This window comes from Eptesicus fuscus, chromosome 2 (assembly GCF_027574615.1).
Source record: "Eptesicus fuscus isolate TK198812 chromosome 2, DD_ASM_mEF_20220401, whole genome shotgun sequence".
NCBI classification, from domain to species: domain Eukaryota; kingdom Metazoa; phylum Chordata; class Mammalia; order Chiroptera; family Vespertilionidae; genus Eptesicus; species Eptesicus fuscus.
Window position 1 is genome coordinate 110,387,689 of NC_072474.1, and position 9,372 is coordinate 110,397,060.

A 9,372-nucleotide genomic window follows, 5' to 3' on the forward strand; every position below is an offset into this window, starting at 1 on the left:
AGGGCATTGTCTAGGTCTCGGTATAGAAGGTAACTGTGGAAGCATAGACTCCTGGACGGTGCCTCCAGGTGTTGGATCCCGAAGTTTCCTTGACAGCAACTCAGCAGTCCCCTATTTTGATTTGGGGAAGAGAAATATTGAGAAGGTAATAGTTATGTTGACAATTGCCTTGAGGAAAGAAAACCTTGAGTAGTTTCTTAAAATATAAAGTATCTGAAAAATCCATTGCTTGTTATGCTATTACTTCACACTGCCAGAAGATGGCGCTGCATAGGCTTTTCTGTTCTTTTGCTGACCACAGACACTGTAGGGGAAAACCATGTTGGTAGGTTTATTCCACAGTGAATGGTTTTAGTCTTGGCTTTATTTTTGCTCTTTTCCATTCCTTCTCTCTTTCTTTTATTTTTCATTTTTTTGCCACTACTTTATTTTTAGGAAACTATTGGAGACCCAACCCCAGGCCTTTTAATATACATAATGACCACTCCTTAAGTTTGGCTTTGAAAATGAATAACAGAAGCCCTGGCCCTTCCACTAGGGTGTCACTTCCTTGAGTGTTCTACTCAGAAAAGTAAAGTTTAATAAAGATAGCATCAGCTATATGTTTTATTTTTTTAAATATTTTTTATTGATTTCAGAGAAGAGGGGAGAGGGATAGAGAAATAGAAACATCCATGATGAGAGAGAATCATTGATTGGAGAATTGAGCCTGCAACCCAACCGGGAATCGAACCGTGACATCCTTGTTCATAGGTCAACGCTCAACCACTGAGCCATGCTGGCCAGGCTCTGCTATACTTTTTCAGTAGAGCCTTATTTAGGCCACTGACAGCTTCAGAAAAAAGGGGGAACACCAGCCAATTCTGTCTGTTCTCACGGACTGGCTTGGGGACCCTCATTGTCCGGCCACTCCCACCATGGGAGGTAATGTAACCAAAGGAACTGAGTGAAGCCAGGGCCACTGTGTTTGAAGGAGAGAAGCTGAGATCTTTTGAAGAATGAGCAGGAGGAGGTGGAAAATAGGCAAGAACCAGAGAGAAATGCCATTTTTAAAAGCTTGATAATTTACTGTATTCATCTTCTGAAATGCTGCATTGTGTTTTTTCTCTGCTAAAGGCCTAATTTTCCCCTCCATTCAATTCCTCTGCCCTAGTTTAAGAAAGAAAAAGAAAATAATTGATTGGAGTCTAGCTCAGTGATAATTTCCATGACAATATCGAGAGTTTCAGAATAAGGCTCACAACTTGAGCAGAATTATATGGTGGCTCTTGTAAAATCAGCAGTGAGGAGCAGTTTCTGTTAAATTCTAATCTAGTTTCCAATCTGCACAGCACACACACAGAGAACCCTTGTCAGCAGAGGGGTAATCATTGGATGGGTCTGATTGGGTGGCTGGACCAGCCCTTCTCAGACATTTTGGCAGCACAAGGAACTTACAGATTTTATTGCAGGATTTAGTTCCAGATTTTATTGCAGGATTTAGGTTCCTAGGCAAATGGTCTGGCTGTGGTTAAATCTTGCTTATCTTGGAACCACGCTCAGGTGATAACCGTTTTCTCTGAATGGAAATTGCCAGTTTCCTTTGTTCATATTTTTTTATTTAAGACACGTTGGAGTCTCTTAGTGCTAGTAATGTCTTGGATTTGCATAGTTATGTATAAGCTATTCCCTGGCTAGAGACACTTGCCTTGTGTATATTGGTTTGTGGATGAGCTTAGGGAAGGTTCTTTTGGGCTCAATTCAATACCTGAGTTTTGAGCCATTTTGTGGTTTTCTGGAGAGGTCAGCGGTGTTGCCAAAAATGCTAAGCCCTTGGAAGGCCAGGTCTAGTTAAATCCCTGCAAAGCCCAGTGTTCTGTCAGGCACTAAACAATCCAGCCATAGAGATAAGAGCATCTTCCAGCCATGAATATTACAGACATCCCTGTCTCAGCTTTTTGTTCCTACAGATGTAATCAAGGTTGATCAGCTGGCTGATCCACCTTCATCAGACAATTATGGGAAGGACATACACCTTGCTTTGTCATTTGTGTTCTCTTCTTATCACAAAGCAGGTGAAGTGTGAGTGTGCTCCAGCTCCTAACCTTTCTGGCTAGACAACTTTAAAAGGCAGTGTAATAGGTAAGTCACCCTGACTGCAACTCCCATCTTGACTTTATTCACTTCCATGAGGCCTTAATGCAAGCCCTTCTCCTCTCCTATAAAATGGGAAAATAAGAGTTAGCACAGTACTTGGCACTTAGTAAGAGCTCAATACATGTTAGACATTATTCTCCTTTATCCTTATCAACAGATTAAAAAATGGGAAAGCTGGGACTTTAAAACCATGGAGAATGTCTTATAGCGTCGAATTGTGGGTAGAAATATAAACCGGTAAAATAGATCCAAGAGGAATATTTCTAAAGAAGGTATAAGGACCTGGAGGATGGTGGAGCCTACCTCCTTGATCACCTTTCTATGCCCTCTCTCCCAGAACACCCTTGAAAAGGTCTCTAGAACTCTAAGAATCCCAAGATTTATTCTCTGACAACCACTCATCCAACCCAATTTCACTATTTTAAATAACACGCCCAGAGAAGAAATGAGACTTATGTATGGTCATACAGTTCAAGAAGAACCTATTTAGACTTGAGCAGTCTTTACTACATACCCTTGAACTAGCTAATAGGAATAAAAATGAAATGTATAGATTGTCACCCACTTTATTTTCTGAAGTTAAACTCAGGGCTTTTGATATTACAACAAGCAAAATATTTTAATTCAAAATTATCCTGGGAAATTAGAGATGTCTGTCATAGTAAAGCTATGGTTGACTCTGAATATATATATAGAGATATATATGAGACCAGATATCCTTATAAAAGATGACTAAGGCATCTTTGGCTTAGAACCAAACATGTGATCCAGACAGTATTATAAGATTCAGAAAGTGGTAAGAATCTGGAAAGGTTGAGGCACAACCATAAAAAGTATAGCACCTAAGGTAGCCCTTGAAGGAGGGCTCGAACATTGACAAGTGCATGGAAATAGGTCATTCACTGTAGAAGGAACTCTATGGGAAAGGGCATGAAAAACACATTATATATGGAAAATTGAAGGGAGTTGAGGAAACAACCAGCTTGGTGGGATATGAGGATTTTATTAGAGAAGTTAAGGTAGATAACATTGGAGATGCTGGGAAAGGGGATGCTTTATGAAAGGGACACTCCTGGATATTTTAAACATGGAGAAGGCAATGTGTGCAGAGTAATATTCTGGGAAGATGAATCAAGTCATAAGTACAAAATGAGGAAAAGAGCCAGGGAAACAAATTGGGGATCAGTAGTTCAGACATGACATCATGAAGGACTGGACTTGGGGGTTGGAGTGAGACCACAAAGAAGGTATGTTGTGAAAAACTACACAGGAAGAAACAACAAACTCCTGTGACTCAGCAGATGTTGTAGGCGAGGAGAGAGAAGAGCTAAGAATGACAGCAAGATGGGAAGCTTGGTTGGCAGCAGCCTCATGAAAATGAGATTTTATGAAGAAAAGCATCCAGGATGATGGCTCCATTGGCTTTTTGGCTGGCTAAGTGTGTAGGGAGGGTGGGATGTTAAGTAGACCTATAGGGTGTATGGAGTGGTGGTTGAGACCATGCAGCATGGAGGCTGACTCTAGGGTTCTGTCTGTTTCACCACTTCTAGATGTGTGACTCTGGGCAGGTTATTTAAAGTCTCTTCAGGGTCATCCCTCACCTGATGGCTGTGAGGATGAATTAAGAGGAAGCATATAAAATGCATAGTAGAATGATTGACACTTAGTAAGGACATGCTCTCTATCTCTGTCTCTATCTTCCTCTATTTTACTATTAAGCTTGGGAGCAAGAAGTGAAGCATTAAAATTTAGCAAGGAATAAGATAAAGATATTTAAGTGATTTAGAAGTCATCATTGAACTGAAGATGTTGGTTATATCTTGAAAAGAAGAACGGGATGACTGGGATGGCAAATCTGTAACCCGCTGTTCACTATCACCACAGGTCACAGAGGAGGCTTGGTAGAGAGGATATTCTAGACCAAGCCACACAGTTTCATTATTAAGGAGCTTGGACTCTAAATCCCACTGGGAAATCCCAGCACTGATGGACCTGGACAGAAAACAAACAGGAGAACTCGGGAGTCTGGCCCATCCCACACCAAGGGCAAGTCAAGGTCAGCCATCCTGAGCCTCTCCTTGAGTTCTTACCAGTCAAATAGTAATAAAAAGAAAGGTAGGGCAAACCCAAGAGCTGCGTTTACCCTAAACACAACCCTACAAAAGAAGCCAATGACCATATTATGACTGTCATTTGAAATTAGTTAGGGGTGGGGGGAGAAGAAGAGGAAGAGGAACAAAGGGAGGGAGGGAGAACAATGTAATTTTATAAAGTTAAGACTAAAACAAGCCTTTTGTTTTCTTACAAAAGCTCTCCTGTGCTTAGTGACGTTGCCCAATGATGACCTTGGTGTGAGCAATTCAGAGCCACCATCCTGGCAGGGTGACATGGTAAAGGTGGAAGAGGCAAGCTTCCCCTAGTGGATCTTGTCACCAGTAGGAGCCATAAACCACAGGGGAGAGGAAGCCTGCAGTGTGAAGATACATAAAATGATGCTGTCATGTGGACAAGAGGGAAAGTGGAGATGGAGGGCAAGGCTGCAGAAGGTGAACAAGGTACCCCAGTGCTGAAGAGGAAACGGGATAAAGAAGCATTTGCCAGAGAAGGACCACAGTTCCGTGTGCCCTCCCATCGCTGACCCTCACTGGAAGGAGGTCTCATATGAGGTCACTGCTGGACACCTTCCAGAACCCTTTAGGCCCCAGGCAGAGCTCTCAGGACCATTGCCCTGACTCTGGCTTTGGGTTGACCCAAGAAAAAATGAAAATGATTCTAATCTGGTGTCCATTGGCCCTGGGCAGTAGAGACCAGGGCCAGTGGACATCAGATTCGAATTCCTAGATATTTTCTCAAGTTACCAGAACCTGTCCTCTGATCTAGGCCCCACAGTGCGGGCCAGGGCCACCCACCACCCACCACCACAACCACACAGCAGTTACTAATGTTATGGTATCCACCATTTTGGCATTTGCCAGTATTTGGTATTTTTGCTATAAAAAATGACAATATTTATAATAAAAATAACAAAAAAAACTATACTGTTTGAGAATGATTTAGAAACAAAAAGCCCTTTGCAAGTTACTTAGCATATGATATTTCCTTATGTTGGCTCAAATGTTCCAGGTCTGAAGCATGTGGCACTTTGGTCCAGAAGGCAGAGTCCCAGGCTGGGAGTCACAGCACCCCTTGCTCTGTGACCTTGGACGAGTGACGACATTGACCACCGTTTTCTCCATACAAGTGGGGTGGTGATGTGTGTTCTGCATCTTCCCCAGGTTGTGGGTGGAGAGCACGCCAGTGCCTATGCGAACTGATCAGTAACACACAGGAGGCATGCAACCCTTCCTTTGCTTCTCAGTCACAGAAACGTGGCTAGTTCTTCCTCTGTTTGCAATTATTCGTGTTCTGTGTTGCAGCCAACCTTCTACCTGAGAGACCACTCTTGGCACATGCCCCAAATAACACCTGCCAGGCTAATAAAAGATTCAAGTCAGGTTTTACTAAACACATCCAGGGCCTTCAAGTCACGAAGATGTGTTTCTTGCTCACATTACATGTTCATCACAGGGCTTTGGGGGTCTCGTCCCTGTAACTGGATATTCCATTGGAAGTGACATATCTCACTTCTGATCACCACTTGGCCAGAACTGACCGCACGGCCTCCTCCAATCTCACAGAGCCAGGAAGTACCACCATGGAAATCTGGAGACACCCACATGGACCTCTGTTGATCTGTGAAGATGTGGCACTTTGACCCTTGGTGTGGTGACAGGGTCACCCATCAGACATTTTGTGTAACGAGCATTCATTGAGCACCTGCTGTATATCAGGGACAGTTCCTGCGGTGCAAGATGCAAAGTCACGAACAGGTTCTCTGCTCTCAGCAAGCACAGCATTGGAATCAAGCACTGGATGTTTGTTATGTGAACTTCAATGGGCCACTATCCCGCCCGAGGAGAGAGAGAGAGAGGGATTCCTGGGGAGGCCTACTGGAACCCTCAGCCTTGTGGGGGAAAGGTGTTTCCAGAAGAGCTTGTTGCTGGAGCATCAGCTGTGAGGCCAGTTGGGGAGGGGCAGCCTGGTGGATGAAGGACCCGTTAGGAGGCAGTGACAGCATCCAGAGAAGAAAGACCTACTCCAGGGCAGGTGAAGAGGTAATTGGGGGGAGACCTTCAGGTTCCAGAATGCAAGGCATGCTGGCCTTCAGCTCCCAGCTCCCCCAGAAGCGGCAGAGCAGAGAGGGAGCAGCGATAAGCAACCAGCAGGCCAGACCTCCCCACGTGCTGTATCCAGCTTAGAAGCCAGACTTCTTAGGGTTAAGCCCAGCTCCCCAACTTCATGGCTGTGTTGTCCTCTCTGTGCTTCAGTTTCCCCATCTTTAAAATGGAAATGACATTAGACAACACATGCCCAAGAGAATGAATGAGTTTATGTGGATAAAGAGCTCTGGACAGGCACTGTGGCATCTGGCCAGGGCAGCAGAGGGTGGACCGTGCCTACTGGGTCCAGGGAGGTTCCTGCCACTCCCAGCCAGGCCTGGCCTGCTCTGCCAGCCCAAATGTCAACATGGGCGGTGGTTCCTGTCTGAAGTCCCTGCAGACAAAGGACGCTTTGCACCGGGGAGGGGGGACCTGAGCAGTGTCCTCTTCTGTGTGCCTCACAGAGGCCTTCCTTTCCTGGCTGGCAGGGGGCAGCTCCCAGCAGCAGGCCTGTTTCTGCTGAGTCACCTGGCCCAGCCTCTCCTGGCTGGGGTCAGCCCCCAGGCTCCTGGAGGAGGAGCCAGCTCCAGGGAGCTATTTTTGCAGAAGGGGGAGGAATAGCATTTTATTTGGGGGGATCAAAAAGCCTCCCAAAGAAACAATAGAGTTTTTTTTATGGGCAGGACGGGCTGTTTGCCAAAGGTTGGCCTGCCAAATCTGCCCCCGGCGGAGGGACTGTTGTCACTGGGCTTTTTGCCACGAATTTGCATCCGTTGAATGGAGCAGGAAGCAGCAGCCAGGAAGGCCTGGGTTCTATCTTATTTTACCGCTCGAGAGGGATGTGCCCTTGGTGGAGCTTTAAAGGTTTCACTTCCGTGGCTGCGCACGCCGGGTAGTAATGATTGCTGGCCTTTCTCAAGCACTTGGGTGTGTGCCAGGCTCCTCTGCAAGCTCTCTAGACATCTCTGATTCGGTCCTTACCAACTTGTGACCCAGGTTCCCTTCTCATTCCTCTTTCACCCCTGAGGACACGGACTCTCAGAGAGGTTAAGCCACTAGTGTGAGGTCACACAGCGGCAGGTGGTGCAGCAGGCCATCTGACACCAGGGCTCATTCTCTGGACAGGTGCACCTGGCAGGAGGCTGGGGAGACTGATGGGGACATGGCCATCAGCAGGTGTGCAAAGACTGCTCCTGGTTGGTATTATGAAAGCATTTATTCCTTTGACACAGAAGCAAGTATGTCTTCCTTTAAAACAAACAAACAGCAAAAACACAACATAGCAACACCATTTTTCTAGGCTGGTCTTGGTCGTGAAGGAGGCGAGGACTCCTCTCACTTATGGGCACATACATGATTATGACGTGGAGGGTCTGTGGGCAGAGACCACAGGGACGAGGGCACACCCAGCCACATACTTTACTCCGGTTAGATCTGCTTCTGAGCTGTCTGGGGCTGACCTTGTTTTGCAGTAGCAGTGTGACCTTCAATCTGCATGCCCTTATTTCGTGGGTCGGGACTCAAGTGTGTAGGTTGTAGAAATCGCACAGATTCCAGACAGGCTTGCTGCGTTTTAAATGCCACTGACAGGTGGGGAACGCCGGCCTTGTTAACTCCCTGTGGGCCAGATACAGGTCACTCCTAAGCCAGCAAGAACTTGCCTAAACCAACCCGGAGCTGGAGCTGTTTTGCTTGCTTGCTTGCTTGCTTGCTTGTAGCCCAAAGATACCAGGGCTTCTTACTCTTGCTCTTTAAGAGTTTCTAAGAAGGCAGATTGACTCTTTTTTTTTTTATCCAGCTTTTTAAAATTTTTTTTTAAATTTCTTTATTGATTAAGGTATCACATATTTGTCCTCATCCCCCCATTCTCATCCCAAACCCCTCCCCTTGCATGCCCCCACCCCCCTGTTGTCTGTGACCACTGGTTAGGCTTATATGCATGCATATGGAGAGATCAACCAGATTGACTCTTTCCAGGGTCCCCTCCCAGCTCTCAGAGCTTGTCCCAGCTGCTGAAGTAGAAACTCTTTCCTCACTTGGTCACTGTCAAAATTAAAATACCGGGCAAGTAGGTGCTGACGAGGCCTGTCACTACACCAAGTTAATTTCAGAAGAAAAAAAAAATAGGTAAATGACCCAGTTTCTGCCTCCTGTGTTATTTCAGGGCTCACCCTTCCCCCCACAGAGTGCATTGGAGACTCCCAGGAGGAGGATGTCAGCTCGCTCTGTAAGCAAGGAGGAGGAGATGGGCTGGCTAGATCAGCTGCTCAGAGTCTGGGACCTGACTGCCATTTGGGCCTCCTATCGGAGTCACTGTCCAGACCATTCATCTTAAACCCATGGCTGCGCGCCTTCTCCAGGGTGGAGTTTTCTTGTTCTGTTTTGTTCAGCATAGCATTCAAGATTCCTGCGCAGAAATCTGTGTTGGGGAAGGACGTGCTACGTGAATGATGTCCTCCCGAAGTCGCCATCTGGCCACTGTGCATCTTGCTTCCCGAAACACCGAGGATGTTTGCTGGCACAGATGCTGGGCCAGATCATGGCACACAAGTGCCTGCAGTCGTAAACCAAGTGTAATTACCACACCTGGTGCCCGCTTCGGAGACCGTCTCCGCCCCACACTGGCGCGGTGCTTGGCTTTTCTCTTCATCCCCGGGGTTTGGTTTTGTTTTCTTCCCTCTATGGGGTGGGGAGCGAGGTTTGCAGCTTGAATCAGCCCCTGCGACTTGGGCAGTAATGAAGTCACCGTCACGGGTCTGTAAGAATGGGAGCTCTTGTGTGTGTGCAAGAGGCTGCATCCCATGCAAACAATGTGACCCTGAGCAGCTCTCTGTGGCTTGAAGAGCCCATTGTCCTGGGTGTGGACACCGCCCTGCTGTTGGCACTCTCTGGCTTTGGAAGGCCCGGCCCAGCCACCGGTTAACTAGTGGTTTTGTGCCACATGGGAGAATCGAGGGATCCCCAGCTTAGAAAAATACAAGATGAAACACAAAGCAGCCACCAGGACTTCAGGAGCAGAATTTCACAGGCTCCGTCC